Source organism: Dendrobates tinctorius, unplaced genomic scaffold (genome assembly GCF_039654945.1).
Source record: "Dendrobates tinctorius isolate UK_male_01 unplaced genomic scaffold, ASM3965494v1 ptg000046l, whole genome shotgun sequence".
Taxonomy (NCBI): Eukaryota; Metazoa; Chordata; class Amphibia; order Anura; family Dendrobatidae; genus Dendrobates; species Dendrobates tinctorius.
The window spans coordinates 46930263-46955001 of NW_027361714.1; the positions used below are offsets into that span (position 1 = coordinate 46930263).

General features: G+C 43.2%; 1 protein-coding gene across 2 annotated transcripts in view; it reads right to left on the bottom strand.

Moving 5' to 3' along the window:
- MAP3K5 (mitogen-activated protein kinase kinase kinase 5) overlaps positions 1–24739 on the bottom strand; it is a 339184-nt gene that overhangs the window by 258802 nt on the left and 55643 nt on the right. The window lies entirely within an intron of this gene.

Below are 24739 nucleotides of genomic sequence, written 5' to 3' on the forward strand. Positions count from 1 at the left end.
ACTCTTGGTTATATGCTGCGAAGATGTGTGCTGGCACCATCCACAAATACTCCCTTTAATGTATAGGATAAGCAGGGGGTCAGAACCTAAAGAAACACGGGTGCATATAAAATACCATGAACACCATAGCACGAAAAAGTAGACGGAAAAAAAGGCACTGTCCTTTAAAACATTTCTTCTTTATTGGAAAATTAGTTTGAAAGGATGATTGGAATGCTTGCAGGATGACTACAGTTTCTCACTAACTGTTGCATCAACGGGTCCAGATATAAAGTACGCAGAGTGAAAAACAACAGATCCTATATAAATTTAGTATAATCATAACCATACTAACCTGTAAAACAAAACTTACTGGGTAATTTTTACAACAAAGTGAACATTAAAAAAAAAAAAAAAAAAAAAAAGTGTCAATTGCTGTTATTTTTATTTCACACTTCTTGGAATTTTTTTTTTTTTTTTTTTACTATTTTTCAGTACATTATATAATAAAATTAAACAATTCAAAACTACAACTTGTTCTGCAAAAAAAAAAAAAAAAACTATAGCTATGTGAAAGGAAGAATAAAAAAGTTTCTGGCTCTTGGAAGGCAAAGGGGGAAAACACTAAAGTGAAGAAACAAAAAAAAACCAATATTTCTATTTTTAAAGAGTTTAAAACACAAAATTGGAAACCCTAGTATTTACATTCTGTACTATAAAGTGCACGATGTTGGCTACATTGAAACTCTACCTTGTGTATTAGTTTTCAACAACAATGACTCAGCAGCTTTGTCAGCTAAGCAAGTGGCTGATCTTTGACTATGAGTCAGCATACATCCGCTTGACGTAATATTTAGAGTTAATACCACAAAATAAATACAAGATAGGCGCAGCAGATATATAAATAAAATTACCGTACTTGTTGTGTTGAATGTATGTGAAAGTTGGGAGTATTTGTTCCCTTTGCCCAGTTTATTTTGAGCATTAAAATTGTTTGCCCTTCCATACTGGCTGTTTACTTGTAAACATGAGCAAACGAAACTTGAAGGCAAGTTAACCACAGGATAGACACATCAGGCCCTATGGCTGTTCCAGCCCGTTCCGCAGACTGAGCCAGCCGAAGGGCTGAAAGCACAAGCCCACGGGCCGCACCAAGCGCTTGCAGCCCATATGCTTCACTATGTCACTTCTATCCGCATTCTAAGGAATGTGAATACTTGGGCGGAGGATGGAGTCGCCAGCTCCTTCCTTCCACCAATCAGCGACTGAGACAGTAAATGCAACTAAATCTTTACATTGGATCTGCTTTAAGGATAGTCAGTGAATCAGAGATAGGAGCAGAGCACTGGGGTAACGGGAACAAGGTATTTGTTGCGTTATATTTGCTCGTGTGTATGGGACTTTTGCATGTACAGTGGGGAAAAAAGTATTTAGTCAGTCAGCAATAGTGCAAGTTCCACCACTTAAAAAGATGAGAGGCATCTGTAATTTACATCATAGGTAGACCTCAACTATGGGAGACAAACTGAGAAAAAAAAATCCAGAAAATCACATTGTCTGTTTTTTTTTCATTTTATTTGCATATTATGGTGGAAAATAAGTATTTGGTCAGAAACAAGCAATCAAGATTTCTGGCTCTCACAGACCTGTAACTTCTTCTTTAAGAGTCTCCGCTTTCCTCCACTCATTACCTGTAGTAATGGCACCTGTTTAAACTTGTTATCAGTATAAAAAGACACCTGTGCACACCCTCAAACAGTCTGACTCCAAACTCCACTATGGTGAAGACCAAAGAGCTGTCAAAGGACACCAGAAACAAAATTGTAGCCCTGCACCAGGCTGGGAAGACTGAATCTGCAATAGCCAACCAGCTTGGAGTGAAGAAATCAACTGTGGGAGCAATAATTAGAAAATGGAAGACATAAAAGACCACTGATAATCTCCCTCGATCTGGTGCTCCACGCAAAATCCCACCCCGTGGGGTCAGAATGATCACAAGAACGGTGAGCAAAAATCCCAGAACCACGCGGGGGGGACCTAGTGAATGAACTGCAGAGAGCTGGGACCAATGTGACAAGGCCTACCATAAGTAACACACTACGCCACCATGGACTCAGATCCTGCAGTGCCAGACGTGTCCCACTGCTTAAGCCTGTACATGTCCGGGCCCGTCTGAAGTTTGCTAGAGAGCTTTTGGATGATCCAGAGGAGTTTTGGGAGAATGTCCTATGGTCTGATGAAACCAAACTGGAACTGTTTGGTAGAAACACAACTTGTCGTGTTTGGAGGAAAAAGAATACTGAGTTGCATCCATCAAACACCATACCTACTGTAAAGCATGGTGGTGGAAACATCATGCTTTGGGGCTGTTTCTCTGCAAAGGGGCCAGGACGACTGATCCGGGTACATGAGGGAATGAATGGGGCCATGTATCGTGAGATTTTGAGTGCAAACCTCCTTCCATCAGCAAGGGCATTGAAGATGAAACGTGGCTGGGTCTTTCAACATGACAATGATCCAAAGCACACCGCCAGGGCAACGAAGGAGTGGCTTCGTAAGAAGCATTTCAAGGTCCTGGAGTGGCCTAGCCAGTCTCCAGATCTCAACCCTATAGAAAACCTTTGGAGGGAGTTGAAAGTCCGTGTTGCCAAGCGAAAAGCCAAAAACATCATTGCTCTAGAGGAGATCTGCATGGAGGAATGGGCCAACATACCAACAACAGTGTGTTGCAACCTTGTGAAGACTTACAGAAAACGTTTGACCTCTGTCATTGCCAACAAAGGATATATCACAAAGTATTGAGATGAAATTTTGTTTCTGACCAAATACTTATTTTCCACCATAATATGCAAATAAAATGAAAAAAAAACAGACAATGTGATTTTCTGGATTTTTTTTTTCTCAGTTTGTCTCCCATAGTTGAGGTCTACCTATGATGTAAATTACAGACGCCTCTCATCTGTTTAAGTGGTGGAACTTGCACTATTGCTGACTGACTAAATACTTTTTTTCCCCACTGTATATGGGAGGCTATATGAGGGATAATACTCTACAAAGGGGACTCTACTAAGGGTCTGAATACTTATGACCATGTGATATTTCAGCTTTTGTTTTTTTAATAAATTTGCACAAATTGCTAGACTTCTGTTTTTTTAGTCAAGATGGGGTTCAGAGTGTACATTAATGAGAAAAAAAATGAACTTGTTTGAATTTACCAAATGTCTGCAATGAAACAAAGAGTGAAATATTAAAAGGGGTCTGAATTCTTTCTGTACCCACTGTATATAGGTGCTAGCACTCTATATGGGAGGCTATGTGGGGCTCGCACTGTATACAGGGGGCTATGTGGGGGCACATATTGTATGCAGAGAGGCTATGTAGGGGTTCATACTGTATGAAAGAGGCTATGTGGGGGATCATATGGTATAAAGCAGGCAATGTGGGTCTCATACTATATAGAGTGGGTACGGAAAGTATTCAGACCCCTTTATATTTTCCATGTTTCATTCCATCCATTTGGTAAATTCAAAAAAGTTCATTTTTTCCTCATTAATGTACACTCTGAACCCCATATTGACCGAAAAAAAAACAAATGTAGAAATGTTTGCAAATTTATTAAGAAAAACTGAAATATCACATGGTCATAAGTATTCAGACTCTTTGCTCAGACTTTAATATTTAAGTTACATGCTGTCCATTTCCTTGTGATTCTCCTTGAGATGGCTCTACTCCTTCATTGGAGTCCAGCTGTGTTTAATTAAACTGATAGGACTTGATTTGTAAAGGCACACACCTGTCTAGATAAGACCTCAGCGCTCACAGTGCATGTCAGACCAAATGAAAGTCAAGAGGTCAAAAGGAACTTGCCAAGGAGCTCAGAGACAGAATTGTGGCAAGGCACACATCTGGCCAAGGTTACAAAATATTTTCTGCTGTACTCAAGGTTCCTAAGAGCACAGTGGCCTCCATAATCCTTAAATGGAATAAGTCTGAGACCACCAGAAGTCTTCCTAGACCTGGCCATCCAGCCAAACTGAGCAATCGTGGGAGAAGAGCCTTGGTGAGAGAGATAAAGAAGAACCCCAAGATCACCGTGGCTGAGCTCCACATATGCAGTAGGGAAATGGGAGAAAGTTCCACAAAGTCAACTATCACTGCAGCCCTCCACTAATCGGGCCTTTATGGCACAGTGGCCCGACGGAAGCCTCTCCTCAATGCAAGAATATGAAAGCCCGTATAGAGTTTGCTTAAAAAAAAAAAAAACACACACACACACACGAAGGACTCCCAGACTATGAGAAATAAGATTCTCTAATCTGATGAGACGAAGATAGAACTTTTTGGTGATAATTCTAAGTGGTATGCGTGGACAAAACCAGGCACTGCTCATCACCTGTCCAATACAAAACATGGTGGTGGCAGCATCATGCTATGGGGGTGTTTTCAGCGGTCAAGTACAGAGATATCCTGGATGGAAACCTCTTCCAGAGTGCTCTGGACCTCAGACTTGGCCGAAAGTTCACCTTCCAACAAAACAATGACCATAAGCACACAGCTAAAATAATTAAGGAGTGGCTTCAGAGCAACACTGTAACCATTCTTGACTGGCCCAGGCAGAGCCCTGACCTAAACCCTATTGAGCATCTCTGGAGAGACCTGGAAATGGCTGACCACCAACGTTCGCCATCCAACCTGACGGAACTGGAGAGGATCTGCAATCAAGAATGGCAGAGGATTCCCAAATCCAGGTGTGAAAAACTTGTTGCATCATTCCTAAGACGACTCGTGGCTGTACTAGCTCAAAAGGTTGCTTCTACTCAATACTGAGCAAAGGGTCTGAATACTTATGACCATGTGATATTTCAGCTTTTGTTTTTTTAATAAATTTGCACAAATTGCTAGACTTCTGTTTTTTTAGTCAAGATGGGGTGCAGAGTGTACATTAATGAGAAAAAAAATGAACTTGTTTGAATTTACCAAATGTCTGCAATGAAACAAAGAGTGAAATATTAAAAGGGGTCTGAATTCTTTCTGTACCCACTGTATATGGGCTATGTGAGAGGTCATATTATATATAGAGAGGCTATGTGGGGGCTCATACTGTATATAGAGAGGCTATGTTTGGGCTCACACTGTATAAATAAGGCTATGTAGGGGCTCCTACTCTATATAGCAGTTGTGTGTGGTCTCATACTGTGTATAGAGGGGTTATGTGTGGTCTCACATTATATATAAGGCTATGTTGAGGCTTATAATGTATCTAGAAGGGCTGTGTGAGGGCTCATACTGCATGAGGGAGCTGTGTGGAGGGCTCACAGTATATAAGGGGCTATGTAAAGGCTCATACGGCATGCAATGGTTGTCAGCAATATTAAGTGATCATATTAATATTAGGTGATCATATTAATATTAGCTACAATTATAATTAATATTTTAATATTTAACACTGAGCAGAATTAATTTCTGCCTATTGGTTCGGCCCTCCACAACAGTCAGTATCTCTCATATGGCCCCTCGGGAAAATGAATTGCCAAGACCTGCTCTTAAGATTAACAACTCTCACAAAACCTCCTGGTAGACCTATCATATATAGGATGCGTCACACTAAAATTCTCCAAATATGTGACCCTCCCTTACAAGGATGTGTACTTCAACTCTCTTCAAGCAAAAGACATTAGAAATATTTCATAATCCTTGGACAAGTAGAATGGAAGTAGGGATATACAATAGGCACATTGGATGTCATTTTACACTATACCATAACTGGCAACACTAAAGATTGTGCGGCATCACACTTTTTTTCTAGAGGAAATCCTGAAGATTATCCCAAAAACAAATTGACTTTACTTATTCAATTATATAACTTCCCTCATAACGACTTCATCTATGAAGGGAAGTTCTATGATATAACAACTTTAGAAAATAAATAGAACAGATAGTAAGGTTAGTATTACACTTACCGCATTTTGTGCGGTCTATTATTGTGGCCCGTTTTTGCAGGCCTTATTGCCGCACTATTTGTGGTGTACCGCAATAACGGGCTGCAAAAATGTTTCCGGATCGCCTTTTTTTCCAAATTCTATGGAAATAGTATTGGAAAAAAAAAAACGTCATTCCGCAAAACTATAAGTGACGACGCGCCGCAGAAACAAACTTGCGTTTGTTTTTGAGGCTCCATTGGTTACAATGGGGGCTGTGTCCGTTCGCCATATAAAAGATCGCGAAAGCTCGATCTTTTATCATGGCCGCAAAAACGGCCCTCACGGTGCACCATTGAATTTTTGCGGGCCGATTTTGCGGCCCCATAGAAAGCTATTGGGGCTGCAAAATCTGCCTGCAAAAATACGGTAAGTGTAAATCCAGCCTAGGGGATATTAAAACAGAGGATCAACATCACATACAGTTATGACCGAAAGTATTGGCGTCTCTGAAATTGATCCAGAAAATGAAGCATTTCTTTCAGGAATTTATTGCAATTACACGTTTATTTCCTTTGTGTGTACTGGAACAACACAAAAAATTGAGAGGAAAAAAAAAAGACGGATAAAATGTTGGCACATTTCCAAAAATGGGAGTAACAACTTTGCTTCAAGTATGTAATGTTTGTTTAAACTCACCTGTGGCAAGTAACAGGTGTGGGCAATATGGAAACCACACCTGAAACCAGATAAAAAGGGAAGACCTTTACAATCTTTGCATTGTGTGTCTGTGGGTGCCACATTAAGCATGAAGAACAGAAAAATGGGGTACATAACTGTCTGAGGAATTTACAACCAAAATTGTCGAAAAATATCAACAATCTCAAGGTTACAAATCCATCTCCAGACATCTTGATGTTCCTTTGTTCATGGTGCATAACACAATCATGAAGTTTACAACCAGTGGCACGTAGCTAATCTACCTGTATGTGAATGACAGAAAAAAATGAGGAAAGCTTGCAACGCAGGATAGTCTGGATGGTGGATAAGCAGCCCCAATCCAGTTCCAAAGAAATTCAAGCTGTCCTACATGCAGTTTCAGCGCAAACTAACCAGTCGAAATTTGACTTAAATTAAACGCTATGGCAGGAGACTCAGGAGAACTCCCTCTGGCTAACACATATATAAAAAAAGCAAGAATACAGTTTGCCAAATTGTTCATGAGTAAGCCAAAATTCTTAAGCGAAATCATCTTGTGGACAGATGAGACCAAGATAGGGCTTTTTGGTAAAGAACATCTGTGAGGAAGATCTCCCCTCCACTCCTGAAATGTGCCCCCACCCTTGCGTTCCCCCAGGCCATACAAAGCCATGCAATGTTTACTTTTAATTAAAACGCCAGGAAGAAGCTGTTTGAAGCTCTTAACACAAGGGTGTGAAATCTCATTCAGCTACAGCTAGCTGGCTCCCTTTGTCTGACCAAGCACATGGAGACCTCGTGACGCAACATGTCACAGCAAAGCTCTGAGGTATTGAATCTGGAAAATGACCTATAACAGAATGCTATATCTCTGAGACTAGCCGAGCACATAATCAGAATCGCCGTTCCTTCCCCCATATGCCCGTGCCTGGCAGCCACCTGTAGCACTCTGCGTTATTGAGATATAAAGCATAGCTAAGAGGAATTACATACAGTAGGCATATTTAGTCTCTATGAGCAGATAAAAGCCAGCAGAACCCAGTGGCGGCGTCGACCCATTCAGAGCTTCGGGCGGAAAGTTATGGGCCATCCACGATTCTGGACAGGAAATAATATTCTCAGACATGGGAGGAAGGAGGCAGCCCAGCCCAGGTGTGGCAGCAGAGTGTGGGAAGGAGCAGCCTAGGCAATATAAGGCAGTCCCTCATTATTGGACTTAGTTTTTTCTGGCAGGAGGATATGTTAGGTGACGAAGCCAGGAAAACCTGTAACTAAGATTTGGACCTCTCTGTGGTTACATGCTACATAACACGGTAATTGCAACCTATCTATACCCTACCTTTGCACTACACTTCTGACTGTACACCTGTATATTTCTAGTGCGCCTTTTTGGTAAATATAAAATTAAATCTTGGGCTGCTCTTTTATCTCATTTCACAAATCCCCATATCCGCACGCTCGGTTGGTCAATTGTACGCTACCCGGGTTGGTTTCTGACCTGATGTTGTCGGACATGGCTTATGTTGAACGAGGAACGGGTGGCAGAAAACTGTACTGTTTCAGTGAGGAACTCTGGCAGCGGTGGCCTGGAGGTATGTATATATATATATATTATATATATATATATATATATATATATATTTTTTTTTTTTTTTATTTATATCCCCAGCCTGGACTGGTGATATATATGCCCCTTTACTGGGAGCGCCTCATTAACTCGCACCTATAAGGGAAGCCTTTCTGGCGACTATTTGCTCTCAGTACAGTTCTGACTAACCTGGGGCAAGTGGTGGCGCCAGAGAGCCGATCCCTGCTAGGTCCTTCTCTCCATTCCCCCGAGCTGAGCGAAGTCGACACCCCCTTCCCCTGTGCAATCCGTCACAACATAATTCTACTGTTTACCAAAAGAAAAGAACACAGTACCTCCATTCAAATCTGGTGGAGGTGCAAATATGTTTTGGGGTTGTTCTGCTGCCTCTGAATGTGCGCAAGGCATCACAAAATCTGAAGATAATAAAAAAGGATTTTGGGTCACTATATAGTCCCCACTGTCAGAAAGATGGCCTTGCGTGCTAGGTCATGTGTCTTCCAGCAAGACAATGACCCCAAATATACTTCAAGAAGCACCCAGAAATGGATGGGAACAAAGCGCTGCAGAGTTCTGAAGTGACCAGCAATGAGTCCGGTTCTAAATACCATTGAGTCACTGAGGCAGTACAAACATTTTTTTTGAGAGATGTCTGTCCTGGGCACTCTCAATGCTGGATTTCATCTCTGTGTTTGATCACACACATCCACCCTCTAACACCTCCAAATTCCTTCACCTCGAATGACAGATCCATCATCCTCTCTTTTGACTGTGTACAGGTGTCCAGGTCAGCAGAATATCCTGAAGCACTATTATCATGTATACATACAAGGTGCTTCTCACAGAGTTAGAATATCATCAAAAAGTTAATTTACTTCAGTTCTTCAATACAAAATGTGAAACTCATTATGTAGTCATTACAGAGTGATCTATTTCAAGTGTTTATTTCTGTTAATGTTGATGATTATGGCTTACAGCCAATGAAAACCCAAAAGTCATTATCTCAGTAAATTAGAATAATTAAAAAAAAAAAAACACCTGCAAAGGTGTAACAACTCTGCGGGCATTGCTGCATGGCCTCGCATTCCCCACTTGCTCACTGCTCCAGGTCTTGCTGTGAATTCTGTTTACTGCCAGCTCCTTGCCTTCCTTCCTGTCTGCTGTGTTCATGTTTCCTGACTGTGTGTATAGGGGGGCGGCGCCTGAACTCTCTGCTTCTTATGGATTCAGGGCTAATATGTCCCTGACCAATTACCTAGAGCCCTCGACTATTTAGGCCTGCCCCATCCACTGGAACATTGTCTGTGCAATGTTCAGTTAGTTCCTTGCTGCTGAGTAAGCCAGACCCTGTCCTATGTCTCGCCTTCTCTGAGAGGCTTTACTCCTAGCTTTGTCTAGTACACTCTGGCTGCCTGCCAGGAGGCGAAAATCCTGGTCTCTGTCTTGTCCTAGCTTTGTCTCCGTACCTTGCCTAGTACTTCTCTGGCCGCCCTCCTGATTCCTGTATCCTTCAGTCCCTGTACATTGTCTCGTACCGTTTCCCTAGACTCTGACCTACCTTTGTCAGTCTCCTTGTCCTTGACTTCTTTCCCTGCTGTGTCTTTCCTTGTGTCCTCCCTGTCTGTGCTCTGCACCCTTGCAGCCCCGCCTGCTCCGCACTCCTGTGGCTCCGCCTACTCAGCACTCCTGCGGCTCAGTTCCTAACCTGTTCCAATATACTCCACTCCTTCCTGCCTGTACCGGTACCTGCACCTGCTGTGTGAACAGGCCCCTACCTGTTCCTTCTCATACCACGCCAGCCTGCCCTGTGTCTCAAGCCGTGACCACCTGTCCTGTGTCTCAAGCCGTGCCTGCCGTGTCTACTTGCCTGCCTGTCACTCGCACCTCATTAAGTGTTCTGTCCTCGAGTGGGATCAGCAGTCACAGCCAGACACCACTCTGGAGTGGCACCTGGCAGCTGCCTCCGGCACAACCTGACCTCACCATTGGAGGCTCCAGAGAAGACCAAGGCAGCTGTCTTACTCACGCCCCTTCCACGGTAGTCTGGTCTGTAGCACAGTGGGGCCACAACCCCCCCGGCTCGCGCCAATCAGCCAAGGCGCGAGCATGACAAAAGGCTTCTTAAGCATTTAAAAAAGTCCCTTAGTCTGTTTCAGTAGGATCTACAATCATGGGGAAGACTGATGACTTGACAGATTTCAAGACGGCAGTCATTCACACACTCCACAAGCAGAGTAAGCCACAAAAGGTCATTGCTAAAGAAGCTGGCTGTTCACAGAGTGCTGTATCCAAGCATATTAATGGAAAGTTGAGTGGAAGGAAAAAGTGTGATAGAAAAAGGTGCACAAGCAACCAATTTGAAATGCCCATTCAAAAATTTGGGGGAGATTCACAAGTAGCAGACAGCTGCTGAGTCATTGCTTCAAGAGCGACCACATACAGACGTATCCAGGACATGGGCTACAAGTGCTGCATTCCTTGTGTCAAGCCACTCATGACCAATAGACAACACCAGAAGCATCTTACCTGGGACAAGGAGGAAGAGAGCTGGACTGTTGCTCAGTGGTCCAAGGTGTTGTTGTCAGATTAAAGTAAATTTTGCATTTCATTTGGAAATCAAGATCCCAGAGTCTGGAGGAAGAGTGGAGAGGCACACAATCCAAGCTGCTTGAGGTCTATTGTGAAGTTTCTACAATCAGTGATGGCTTGGGGAGCCATGTCATCTGCTGATGTAGGTCCATTGTGTTTTGGCAAAACCAAAGTCAGCGCAACCGTCTACCAGGAAATTCATGCTTCCCTCTGCTGACAAGCTTTTTGGAGATGGACATTTCATTCTCCAGCAGGACTTGGCACCTGTCCACACTGCCAAAAGTACCAATACCTGGTTTTAAAACAGTATCACTGTGCTTGATTCGCCAGCAAACTCGCCTGACCTTAACCTATGGGGTATTGTCAAGAGGAAGATGAGACACCAGACCCAACAATGCAGGTGAGCTGAAGGCTGCTATCAAAGAAACCTGGGCTTCCATAACACCTCAGAAGTGCCACAGGCTGATCGTCTCCATGCCACGCCGCATTGATGCAGTAATTGATGTAAAAGGAGCCCCGACCAAGTATTGAGTGCATTTACTGAACATACATTTCAGTAGGCCAACATTTTGGATTTGAAAATAATTTTTCAAGCTGGTGTTATAAAGTATTCTAATTTACTGAGATAATGACTTTTGGGTTTTCATTGGCTGTAAGCCATAATCATCAACTAGAAAAAGATTACTCTGTTTGTAATGACTCTATATGAGTTTCATTTTTTGCATTGAAGAACTGAAATAAATTAACTTTTTGATGATATTCTAATTTTGTGAGAAGCACATGTATGTATTTGTTCACATGTGTTTTTTTCCCCATTCACCATTAAAAGTTATATTTTAGTATAGTGAAGTAAAAAGTAAAGCACAATGTCTATACCAGGGGTCTCAAACTCGGCAGAGTAAATGGGCAGCATATAAAAAAAAAAAAAAAAAAAAAAAAATTCAAGCTGACGGGCCGTATTCCTTTCAAGTTCCATCCACCTCGTACACACACACGGCTCCTCTTTGTACACCTTGTACACACACGTTTCCTCTCCGTACACCTCGTACACATGCAGCTCTGCATACACACACTGCTCATCTCCGTACACCCCGCTCCATACACTTCATACACACACGGCTGCGCTCCATACACTTTGTACACGCACGGCTCTGCTACATCCACCCTGTAAACCCCTCCTGACCCCACACATAGACTTACCCTCATCCAGCACCATGACAACCAGCACAGACAGCAGCGTCCTGCATAAACTGAGGCCCCTGATCATGTGACCCCTGACTTCTCCCCCTCCTGTGACCTCATCCCAGGTCCTGTGCACACAGAACAGCCATTGCGTGCTCCTGAATGCGCGCCTTCCACCTTCTACCTGCCTCAGGGAGTGAGACATGTGATGCACTGCGGGCCTCAGATGCCTGCTTCAGGGGCCGCGTGTTTGAGACCTTTGGTCTATACTGTGAAATAAGTGTCTAAAATAACACATGTACTACTGGATCACTAAAACTGATTTTTTTGAAAATTTTTAACAGATAAAATAAAGCTGAAAAATTATTCTATCAACAGAGGTGACCATAATTTGATAGATATTTAACATTAAGAACATTTTCTTAATTGCCATATCTTTCAACTGATCAATGTGTAAGGGGAAACAATAAGTCCAAAATATAGTAAAGACCAATGACAATAGTGTTGTCAGTTTTTGTGTTGTGATGCAGTGACCCCTGTGACAGCTAGGGGGCGCTGTATGGGCTTCCCAGGACATGCATGCAGGCGTTTCCTTTATTGTGATGGGGAAATGGTGAGCGGCAGGATTGTAAATGGCCGATATGTATCACAAGGGTGGGTGGCTTGTGATGGAAGCTGGAACGTGTATTGATCAGCAGAGGTACTGCTGAGGGTTTTTAACTGTTTATCAGGGAAGCTTCCAGGTGACTTGGTGAGATGGGTGGGACCAGTCACCTACAAACCCACCCAGGGGCATATGTCTGAACGCCCAATGTAAAGCCTGTATGTGTGTGGCTGTGTGTAATAGGACCTGTAGTAAGGTCATGAGCATGTGATCCATACCTCACCTGTGGGTGTGGTTATGTACCATATAATGTGCCTGAGGTCTGGTCACATGGAAAGAGTGTGTACCTGAATGGTTCAGGGTGCAAGGTCCTGGAGGGTCAGTGTTGGGAGATTCTGGGAGAAGAATCGGATCCCTGGAGCACGTGCTGCGATCTTAGACCTGGTGAGGCGTGAGTGTTGGATGGTCTCAGGAGGGGACGGACGTCCTGAATAGCACCCGCTGAGGCCCTGGACCTGGTGTCCGATGTGTTGGGAGACCATGGGAGGGTTGGATCCCTGAAAAGCACCCGGTGAGGCCTGTGTGTTGGACGGTTCCAAAGTGGGGACGGACGTCTTCAATAGCACACAGACAGGCCATGTGTGTTTGCAGAGTCAGTGACGGCACTGCATTGGGGGAGCTACTGTCCGTCTGTGGATCTGGACTGTCAGGTGGCCTGGTGATCAAGGCATTGTCCGGGATGGTGATCCCAGTTCGGCAGCTTCCCTGAAAGAGAGGACTACCAAAGAGTCGGCATCTGGAGCAGGAGCTCTTGCGAGGTAACCCCCCGACAGGGGGATATAACTGTTGGCGTTTGTGAGTTTCTATGAACGTTAATGAACTGTTTGGCGTGCAGTCGCCCACGATCACTGGACAGAGATGTCCAGCGTGTCTAGGAAAAGCCATAACCTGTAAATGTTCTGGACTATGTGTTAAGCCTGTGAAGTGTAACATGGCCTACAGCGGTTTATGATCTTTGAATAAACCACAATGGACTGTTTATGTGGAAAAACCCGTGCCTGACCCTATTAATCTGCTGCCAAGTGAGTGTCTCCCAACACTAACAATAAGTGCTACTCTACAGTGTTAATAAAAAAGCAAAACAAAAACCCTCAAGATGTATTTTTATTCATACTGTGCAAGTGCACAAAAATGCCCCAGGTAAAGTTAAAGACGTAGGAACGACTCACAAAAACTGAGAAGAAAGGAGGAACTGAGTCCAAAGCTACATTGAAAAATGACAACTTTATTAGTTCAAGACAATACAAGGAGCAAGACAAATAGAGGCGTGAATAAAATCAGATGGAGCAACAGAACAATGTCATTATCACCGGATACAAAAAGAACCCTGAGCAGTGGGGTCAATGGTACTTAAGGGTAAGTTGAATAAAAATCCTCATAACGGGCTAGAAAAATCAGCATGTAAGAAAATAAGGACCCTCTAAAACCCCCATTAAATAGCCATTATATGGAAACATAATCCTCATATTTAATACATGCGGGGTAATAGAAAAGGACAGTACCCATTTATCTATTGCACTTAGCCCGATAAAAACATCATGGTGGAATTAAGACCTACCCATCATATCAGCCACTGACAGGACCGCGGACCAGGAGAACCCCAACGCATGTTTTGCGGTACACCCGCTTCCTCGGGGGTGTGGCTTGAGAAATGACAGGTGCCCAATTAAATACCCAATTCTGCTGGTCACATGCAATCTATTATCCGATCATAAGGGACATAAATAGCGTCTGCACAGTGGAGGAGAATCAACACTTTCGCCCTCACTGCCTTAACAGGAAGTGACACCGAAGGAGGGACGGCTGGCGCCTAGCCGTCACCCAGCAACTGTGCACGCCCAAAAAGGCAGCAGGATAGGGAGGAGAAACTCCGCCCACCGGCGTCTGCCGGTCACATGCAATGGATTATCCAACCATGGGGGACATAGATAGCGTCTGCGCAGTGGAGGAGAATCAACTCCTCCGCCCTTACTGCCTTAACAGAAAGCGACACCGAGGAAGGGGCGGCAGGCAACCAGACCGTCACCCAACAACGGCACACGCCCGAAAAGACAGCAGAGCTGAGGAGGAGAAACTCCATCCACCAACGCCTAGCTGAAGTGAAAGGCACAAATATACACCCTGATCGAATACAACAGTATATCATTTACAATGGGGGACCACCATTTATGCTTCTTATATGTGGCATACACAGCTAGGGCTTCATAAAATACAACTGCAAATAGAAGCAGCGAAACAATCCCTAAACAAGATATGTATAAACGGCTCTCAGACAATAGTGTCATATATGCGCATACATGTGTACACACCAAGGTGCGCATAAAAAACGCACACATCCCCCGAGCCAAAGACATCAAAGGAAAAAATTAATACAAAAAATACACATTTATAAACACAAGAGTACAAATGTCCAAGTCCATATAACAATCAGAAAAAATGAGCAACTAGGCAGATGCAGATAGGAAGAAAAATCTTCCCTCTCCCTCCAAAGTGCTGTCTTATGGTGTCTTCACTTCAAAGATGCGAAAAAATCCAGAGGTTACCAGATACCCCCAACTTGTATATAAGAAAAGATCCAAAAACCACAAAAAATGGATGGATAATCTCAGGTGGCATAAGGCATGGCACGTTGGATATGTGCGTGCTGAAATTTCGGCAGTGTTTTTGCATCTCTAGGAATTTTTTGGCAGCAAAGACTCATGTTTATATATTTCTGGTGAGTTTTTATACAGCAATGAATACTTTGCTGTCCGATTTTAATAAGTCAGTCACATATATAATTGGTACAGAGCGTGTGCAGCTTACGGCACGTGTATTTAATAAATGATTATTTTTCTGAAAGAAATGGTGTGGGCTCCCACGTAATTTTCATAACCAGCAGAGGGAACGCAGATTGCTGGGGGCAGATGCTTATAGCCTGGAAAGGGGGTATTACCCATGGAGCTTCCCAGGCTATCAGCTTACAGCTGTATACTTAACCTTTACTGATTATTAAAATGGGGGAACCCCCAAAAACAAAAAGAAAAAATAATGGACGTAGGGTCCCTGTATATTTAATAACCAGCGAAAGCTAAGCAGACAGCTGTGGGCTGATATTAATAGCCTAGAAAGGGGTCATGGATATTAGCCTTGTCACAGACTAAAAACATCAGCTCTCAGCCGCCTCAGAAAATGACGCAGATCAATGAAGACTCTGCCCTTTGAAGGTTAGATAAGGTTCACATAACCACGCAAGGGCACAGTGCATGCATGGGATTACAGCGCGGCTGTCACGGCTGTCGAGTGGCCAGGGACCAGGGGCTCCTTAACTGTCCCTAAAAGTAGGGGGCGCCCTAGCTCACCCTATTCCCTGGGATACTTCTGAAGGTGAAGATGGCGGGGCATCCACCCTTGCCTTATCTCCTGAGTCAGCCCTCAGTCTGTTCTCTTCCCCCACCCAGGGAAAAGGGGCTCTGTCGTGTACCACAGTACACCCACCTAACAAACAAGGCTACACAAACAACGGATAATAAGTGGTTCACAGGAATATTGATAGTATATCAAATAAATAGAAATTCCAATAGCATGTTTACTATCAGGATACTTTATAATCCAAAATATCTGTATGAAGAAGCAATACCGGTTCAGTATAACATAGTAAGAAACGAGAGGTAAGCAAGGAACAATTCATATAGTCACACTGGGAATAAATAAGCTTGGGTAAAAAGTGCTATTGATTGTACTCAATAAGTACAGAGGCATAAAGTCTCATGCCTAAACTGTAGATTAAATATAAGGTTCATGAAAATCTCACTAAATGAAGTGCATTAGTGCAGTATGTGTGAACAAGAAAAAAAATGACATACTATACACTAGGGATCACAAAAATGTACAAATAGTAACAAAAGATTCTTTATGCAGATTGTCATAGAAAAAAACCACACACACCAACAAATAGTTAAAAACAATTAAAAGCAGGTCAAAGAGCCCCCATAAGATGTTATAGTCCCCCTGAACCCACACCGGTCAATCACATATAGATTCTGTACAGAGTAAATGGAAACCCCACATGTGTTGGCATGGTAAAGGAACACAATGGAGAGAGCACTTATAAATAAACAGATAAATACTGAAAAATAGCAACAACAGTATTCCAGTCTTACGGTGGTTCCCCAAAGGCCTAGGAAGGAGGAAACCTCAAAAAATAGACTTTACACAGGAAAACTAACAAATCAAGGCAAAGTACGAATTCTGACACCCTAATATGGCAATCAGCCACTAAGTGGCTACCGTAGATGCTGCATGAAAACCTACGCCTGGAGTGCCTTATGTAGACATGATAAATTGGAACCCCATACATGCTGACATGATACATAAACGGGATGATTATGGATAAACAGATGAATCCCTATATGAAAGTCAATACCTAGAATGCCTTTATATAGAAGTTGAAGTTCCATGCATACAGCGTGGAGAGAGTTACAACAATTAACACCTATGCAGGTAAAATGGAAATTTCAAAAGACCAAGCATAATAGATTGAGCATGACCCGAATGTTAGCAAGCCGGAGTGTCAGGAGGCATGAGCCAAACGCATGACGCCACCTCAGTGGCTTCGTTAGGGGCAGGGGTGAATTAGTGCAGTATTGGCAACTCGAGTTCACAGGCACACCAATGAATTAGCTGCAATTGATTAATTAAGCCAAGAGAAGGTGAAAAGCAGCAAAATAATGTAGTGCAAAGTGCATGTGCCACAGAATTAGGATAAATAATAATAATCTTTATTTATATGGCGCCAACATATTCCGCAGCGATTTACAGTTTAACAGTTTCAAACACAACAGTCATAAGTAACAACGTTAACAATAATACAATGATTAAAGGAAAATAAAACAACCCTGCTTGTGAGAGCTTACAATCTACAATGAGGTGGGGGAGATACAAAGTACAGGTGTGTATTTACAATGATGTATTTACAATGATGATCCAGCCATCTCGAGGGAGTGGGGGATAAATGAAAATAGTGAATGGGCTGCACATGCACATTTACACATAAAATAACTGATTAGGGAACGCAATAGGCTGCTCTGAACAAATGTGTTTTGAGAGAGCGCCTAAAACTGTGCAAGTTGTGGCTGGTCCTAATTTCCTGGGGTAGAGCATTCCAGAGGATTGGCGCAACCCGGGAGAAGTCTTGGAGTTGGGAGTGGGAGGTGTACGGATTAGAGCCCATAGTCATATGCAAGTACACAGTGTTATTGATCCTGATTCTGTGGCACATGCACCTTGCACTTTATTATTTTGTTTCCTTTGCAACTAATTCATTGGTGTGCCTGTGAACTCCAGTTGATGATAGCTGTTAAATGTGCAAAAAAAAAGTTTTTTTTTCTTCTGTAGCAAAATGGCGACAAAAGGTTCTCTTTTTGCAGTATGTACATACACTCACTGGCCACTTTATTAGGTACACCTGTCCAACTGTGTGTTAAGACTTAATTTCTAATCAGCCAATCACATGGCGGCAACTCAGTGCATTTAGGCATGTAGACATGGTCAAGACAATCTCCTGCAGTTCAAACCGAGCATCAGTATGGGGAAGAAAGGTGATTTGAGTGCCTTTGAACGTGGCATGATTGTTGGTGCCAGAAGGGCTGGTCTGAGTATTTCAGAAACTGCTGATCTACTGGGATTTTCACGCACAACCATCTCTAGGGTTTACAGAGAATGGTCCGAAAAAGAAAAAAAATCCATTGAGCGGCAGTTCTGTGGCCGGAAATGCCTTGTTGATGCCAGAGGTCAGAGGAGAATGGGCATACTGGTTCGAGCTGATAGAAAGGCAACAGTGACTCACATTGCCACCCGTTACAACCAAGGTAGGCAGAAGAGCATCTCTGAACGCACAGTGCGTCGAACTTTGAGGCAGATGGGCTACAGCAGCAGAAGACCACACTGGGTACCACTCCTCTCAGCTAAGAACAGGAAACTGAGGCTACAATTTGCACAAGCTCATCGAAATTGGACAGTAGAAGATTGGAAAAACGTTGCCTGGTCTGATGAGTCTCGATTTCTGCTGCGACATTCGGATGGTAGGGTCAGAATTTGGCGTAAACAACATGAAAGCATGGATCCATCCAGCCTTGTATCAACGGTTCAGGCTGGTGGTGGTGGTGTCATGGTGTGGGGAATTTTTTCTTGGCACTCTTTGGGCCCCTTGGTACCAATTGAGCATCGTTGCAACGCCACAGCCTACCTGAGTATTGTTGCTGACCATGTCCATCCCTTTATGACCACAATGTACCCAACATCTGATGGCTACTTTCAGCAGGATAATGCGCCATGTCATAAAGCTCGAATCATCTCAGATTGGTTTCTTGAACATGACAATGAGTTCACTGTACTCAAATGGCCTCCTCAGTCACCAGATCTCAATCCAATAGAGCATCTTTGGGATGTGGTGGAACGGGAGATTCGCATCAGGGATGTGCAGCCGACAAATCTGCGCCAACTGTGTGATGCCATCATGTCAATATGGTCCAAAATCTCTGAGGAATGCTTCCAGCACCTTGTTGAATCTCTGCCACGAAGAATTGAGGCAGTTCTGAAGGCAAAAGGGGGTCCAACCCGTTACTAGCATGGTGTACCTAATAAAGTGGCCAGTGAGTGTATATTCATTATGTAAACTAGGGGGCAGGTCACTGAGGGATCAGTGACCTGTCAGAAGCCATACACATGAATACATAAGCAGAGCACCACATTAACCCCCCACCCACACACCACCACCGGCAGACCCAAAGCACGAGCATATCATTAAAGCGAACCTGTCAGCTGTTTTGGGCGATATAAGATGCGGCCACCGCCTTTCAGAGCTTATATACAGATGCTGCAGATAAGCCCCCAATCCGACCTGGAAGATAAGAAAAATAAGTTTTATTATAGTCACCTGTGGGGCGGTCCGGTCCGGTGGGTGTCGCAGGTCCGGGTCCGGCGCCTCCCATCTTCTTGCGATGCCGCCCTCCTGCTTGCTTCATGGTCCCCGGCATCGCGCTACTGCGTAGGCGTACTTCTCTCCCCTGTTGAGGGCAGAGGAAAGTACTGCAGTACGCAGGTACCAGGAAAGATCAAAGAGAGCCCATGCATGCATGCATATATCAATCCAGAAAGGTGATGGCCATAACTTATATCAGCCAAAACTGGTGACAGGTTCCCTTTAAACAAAAACCACAAGACGGATTTCATCAACCAAGGTATCATTTTAATAAGTATAATGACGCTGACCTGACACTGTCTGTAGGTTACTATGCACAATCCTGCTGACAGGTTCCCTTTAACCCCCTCACCCCCAAGGGTGGTTTGCACGTTCATGACCGGGCCAATTTTTTCAATTCTGACCACTGTACCTTTATGAGGTCATAACTCTGGAACGCTTCCATTGATCCCGGTGATTCTGACATTGTTTTCTCGTGACATATTGTACTTCATGTTAGTGGTAAAATTTCATTCAAATAACTTGCTTTATTTGTGAAAAAAAAGGAAATTTGGCAAAAATTTTGAAAATTTCGCAATTTTCCAACTTTGAATTTTTATGCCCTTAAATCACAGAGATACGGCACACAAAAAACTTGATAAGTAACATTTCCCACATGTTTACTTTACATCAGCACAATTTTGGAACCAAAATTTTTTTTTGTTAGGAAGTTATAAGGGTTAAAAGTTGACCAGCGATTTCTCATTTTTACAACACCATTTTATTTTTAGGACCACATCACATTTGAAGCCACTTTGAGGGGTCTATATGATAGAAAATACCCAAAAGTGACACCATTCTAAAAACTGAACCCCTTAAGGTGCTCAAAACCACATTCAAGAAGTTTATTAACCCATTAGGTGCGTCACAGGAATTTTTTTGAATATTTAAAAAGAAATGAACATCTAACTTTTTTTCACAAAAAAAATACTTCAGGTTCAATTTTTTTTTATTTTACCAAGGGTAACAGGAGAAATTGGACTGCAAAAGTTATTGTGAAATTTGTCCTGAGTAGGCTGATACCTGATTTGTGGGGGGGAACGACTGTTTCGGCGCATGGCAGAGCTCAGAATGGAAGGAGCGCCGTTTGACTTTTTCAATGCAAAATTGGCTGGAATTCAGATCGGACGCCATGTCACGTTTGGAGAGTCCCTGATGTACCTAAACAGTGGAAACCCCCTACAAGTGACCCCATTTTGGAAACTAGACCCCCCAAGGAACTTATCTAGATATGTGGTGAGAACTTTGAACCCACAAGGGCTTTACAGAAGTTTATAACGTACAGCGGTACAATTAAAAAATTATATTTTTTCCACAAAAATGATCTTTTCACCCCAATTTTTATTTTCCCAAGGGTAACAGGACCCTAAAAGTTATTGTGCAATTTGTCCTGAGTACGCTGATACCCCACATGTGGGGGTAAACCACTATTTGGGCGCATGGCAGAGCTCGGAAGGGAAGCAGCGCCATTTGACGTTTTTGGCTGGAATTGAGATCGGACACCATGTCGCGTTTGGAAAACCCCTGATGTACCAAAACAGTGGAAACCCCCCACAAATGACACCATTTTGGAAACTAGACCCCCTAAGGAACTTATCTAGATGTGTGGTGAGAACTTTGAACCCCCATGGGCTTCACAGAAGTTTATAACATACAGCCATACAATTAAAAAATCATATTTTTTCCACAAAAATGATCTTTTCACCCTCAATTCTTATTTTTCCAAGGGTAACAGGACCCTAAAAGTTATTGTGCAATTTGTCCTGAGTACGCTGATACCCCACATGTGGGGGTAAACCACTATTTGGGCGCATGGCAGAGCTCGGAAGGGAAGCAGCGCCATTTGACGTTTTTGGCTGGAATTGAGATCGGACACCATGTCGCGTTTGGAAAACCCCTGATGTACCAAAACAGTGGAAATCCCCCACAAATGACACCATTTTGGAAACTAGACCCCCAAAGGAACTTATCTAGATGTGTGGTGAGAACTTTGAACCCCCATGGGCTTCACAGAAGTTTATAACATAAAGCCATACAATTAAAAAATCATATTTTTTTCACAAAAATGATCTTTTCACCCTCAATTCTTATTTTTCCAAGGGTAACAGGACCGTAAAAGTTATTGTGCAATTTGTTCTGAGTACGCTGATACCCCACATGTGGGGGTAAACCACTATTTGGGCGCATGGCAGAGCTCGGAAGGGAAGCAGCGCCATTTGACGTTTTTGGCTGGAATTGAGATCGGACACCATGTCGCGTTTGGAAAACTCCTGATGTACCAAAACAGTGGAAACCCCCCACAAATGACACCATTTTGGAAACTAGACCCCCTAAGGAACTTATCTAGATGTGTGGTGAGCACTTTGACCCCCCCAGTGCTTCACAGAAGTTTATAATGCCCGGGCGTGAAAATAAATAATTTGTATTTTTTCCACAAACATGATCTTTTAGTCACCATTTTTTTATTTTTCCAAGGGTACCAGGAGAAATTGGACCCCAAAAGTTGTTGTCCAATTTGTCCTGAGTATGCTGATACCCCATATGTGGGTGAAAACTACTGTATGGGCACACGTCGGGGCTCGGAAGGGAAGTAGTGACGTTTTGGTATGCAGACTTTGATGGAATGGTCTGCGAGTGTCATGTTGCCTTTGGAGAGCCCCTAATGTACCCAAACAGTGGAAACCCCCCACAAATGACCCCATTTTGAAAACTAGACCCACTAAGGAACTTATCTAGATGTGAGGTGAGCACTTTGAACCCCCAAGGGCTTCACAGAGGTTTATAATGCCAGGGCATGAAAATAAAAAAATCGTATTTTTTCCAGAAACATGATCAATTAGTCCCCAATTTTTTCATTTTCCCAAGGGTAACAGGAGAAATTGGACCCCAAAAGTTGTTGTCCAATTTGGCCTGAGTACGCTGACACCCCATATGTGGGAGAAAACTACTGTATGGACACACGTCGGGGCTCGGAAGGGAAGCAGTGACGTTTTGGAATGCAGACTTTGATGGAATGGTCTGCGGGTGTCATGTGCGTTTGGAGAGCCCCTGATGTACCTAAACTATTGAAACTCCCCACAAGTGACCCCATTTTGGACACTAGACCCCCCACGGAACTTATCTAGATGTGTGGTGAGCACTTTGAACCCCCAAGTGCTTCACAGAAGTTTATAACACTCGGACGTGAAAATAAAAAAATCATTTTTTCCACAAAAATGATATTTTTGCCACATAATTTTTTATTTTCCTAAGGGTAACAGGAGAAATTGGACCCCAAAAATTGTTTTGCAATTTGTCCTGAGTAGGCTGATACCCTACATGTGGGAGTAAAACACTGTTTGGGCGCATGGCAGAGCTTGGAAGGGAAGGAGCACCATTTGACTTTTTCAACTCAGAATTGGCTGGAATTGAGATCAGACGCCATGTTGCATTTGGAGAGCCCCTGATGTGCCCAAACAGTGGAAACCCCCAATTATAACTCCAACCCTAACCCCAACACACCCCTAACCCTAATCTGAGCCCTAACCCTAGCCCTAACCCTAGCCCTAACCCTAAGGCTGTGTGCACACGCTGCGGATTTTGCTGCGGTTCCGCAGCGGTTTTGGCTGCTGCGGACCCCAGTACCATGATTCCCTATGGGAATCAAAAACCGCAGTGCAGACGGTGCGGAATTTTCCGCGCGGATTATCTGCGGTTTTCAATCCGCAGAAAGAATTGACATGTCAATTCTTTCTGCGGATTCTCCTGCGGTTTGCCATCTCCTCTAATGAGGAAATGAAAAACCGCAGGACAAAACCGCAGAGCAATCTGCAGGTAAAACCGCAGGTCTTTTGACCTGCGGTTTCACCTGCGGATTTTACAAAATCCGCGCGGATGCATCCGCACCTAATCCGCAGCGTGTGCACACAGCCTTACCCTAACGGGAAAATGGAGATAAATACTTTTTTTTTAGTTTTATTATTTTTCCCTAACTAAGGGGGTGATAACGGGGGGTTTGATTTACTATTTATGGCGGTTTTTATGTTTGGCGGCTGTCACACGCTAAAAGACGCTTTTTATTGTAAAATAGTTTTTGCATCACCACATATTGAGAGCTATAATTTTTCCGTATTTTGACACACCGAGTCATGTGAGGTCTTATTTTTTGCGGGACGAGTTGACATTTTTATTGGTTCCATTTTCGGGCACGTGACATTTTTTGATCGCTTTTTATTCCTATTTTTGGGATGCAGAATGAACAAAAACCAGCGTTTCATGAATTTCTTTTGGGGGGGTGCGTTTACACCGTTCCACGTGCGGTAAAATTGATAAAGCGGTTTTATTCTTCGGGTCAGTACGGTTACAGCGATACCTCATTTAGGTCGTTTTTTTATGTTTTTGTCGGTTTTATGCAATGAAAACTTTTATATAAAAAATAATTATTTTTGCATCGCTTTATTCTGTGAGCTATAACTTTTTTATTTTTTCGCTGATGATGCTGTGTGGCGGCTTGTTTTTTGCGGGACAAGATGACGTTTTCAGCGGTACCATGGATATTTATATGCGTCTTTTTGATCGCGCGTTATTACACTTTTTGTTTGGCGGTATGATAAATCATTTTTTGCTTCGTTTTTTATTTTTATTTTTTAAGGGGTTCGCTGAAAGGGTTAACTAATGGGACAGTTTTATAGGGCGGGTCATTACGGACGCGGCGATACCTAATATGTGTACTTTTATTGTTTTTTTTTTATTATTTTCAAAAAATGAATTTATTGGGGAATATTTTTTTTTTTTTTTACTAATTTATTTGGCGATTTTTTTTAATTTATTTTTACATTTTTTTTTAATTTTTTTTTTTACTTTATTACATAGTCCCAGGTGGGACATCACTGTCCTGTGACAGATCGCTGATCTGTCACATCACAGATCACTGTGACAGATCAGCAATCTGTCACAGGCATTGAAGCAGACTTCCTCTTGCCTGCGCTTTGCAGGCCCTGAGGAAGCCAGCTTCCTCAGGTCCCCGAAGGCCCCCGTCGCCATCTTGGATTCGGGGGCCTGGAGGATAGGAGCCCCCCGCAGCGGCGCTGCACATTGCGCTGCCGTGGGGGGCTCAGGGAAGCACGGAGGGAGCCCCCTCC